Genomic DNA, 1,235 nt, shown 5'->3' with positions numbered 1-1,235 from the left:
CAGAAAGGAAAGGAATCTATACATATATATATCCATAAGATCCTGGTGGGAGCTGAGCAGGTGTGCAGGGATAATGGGATGTTCCAGGATCCTCATTCCCCCACGTCTGCCACTGCTCCTTCCCAGCCGTGCGATGGTTTGGATGAGCTGCTGCTGTCTCTGGGCACAGTGTCGGGGTTTGTCCTCCCTGTGCCGCGTCGGATCCTTCCCAAGGGATGGGAAATAAAAGTGTCATTCCAGAACGGCCCAGAGTTCTGCTGGGATGCTGTGCCTGAATTCCAGGGGTTGGGTGTTTCTTCCTGCTGCCGCGGTGGGTATGGAGAGCAGGGTGGGATGCTCCTGCTCCCTGTGCTCGGAGCAGAGCTGGGAATCACTTCCCTTCGCTCCTGTTCCTTCCTTATCCATCCCCTCGTTCCCATTTCACACTGATGAGTCGTGGGTTATTTATCTCAGGTTATTTATGTTCAGAGAATCCCTGTTTATCTTATTTTTATCCCCGTGGTTCTTATTTATATGTGGCTTCATTATATTCATTTTAATCAGATTTTGATTTAGTTTCCATTGAGATGATTATTGATCAGATTTTTTTTCTATCCAGAGTATTTAATTCAGATTATTTCTGCCCTGTTTGTGTTCAGACAATTTATTTTCAGATTGTCTCAGATTCTTTAGTTTCATTTTATTCCTCTTCAGTTCATTCCTGTTTGGATTATTTAATTTTATTTATATTTATCTGATTTCTATTCAGGTAGTTTATTTTCAATTCATTTCTCGCCAGGTCATTTCAGATTATTTTCATTTTATTTCTCATCACGTTACTTTTATTAAGTTTATTTATATCCTGATTATTTCATTCCAGTTGTTTCATTCAGATTATTTATATTCATTTTACTTCTATTTAGCTAATTTCTATTCAGATCATCTATTTTCAGTGTGTTTATATTCAGATCATTGGGTTTTATTTACTCATAGTGAGGTTATTCCCACTCAGCTGATGCCCCCACTGCCCCCGCCATCCCAGGGGACCCCAAATCACCACTCAGGGACTCTGACTGCAAACACCTCTTTATTTGGAGCATCCAACTGGGGGACACAAGTGGGACCCCCCAGGACAGGGGGTGAGGGTTTGTCACTGTGTGTCCCCTGGGGCTGCGGAGTTGTGGGGAAGAGACCCCAGGATGGCATCACCCCTGACCAGTGTCACCCCCCTGGGCTGGCACCACCCCAGGCTGGCA

This window comes from Acanthisitta chloris, unplaced genomic scaffold (assembly GCF_000695815.1).
Source record: "Acanthisitta chloris isolate BGI_N310 unplaced genomic scaffold, ASM69581v1 scaffold23771, whole genome shotgun sequence".
Lineage (NCBI taxonomy): Eukaryota > Metazoa > Chordata > Aves > Passeriformes > Acanthisittidae > Acanthisitta > Acanthisitta chloris.
Note: the sequence above shows the minus strand (reverse complement) of the source record.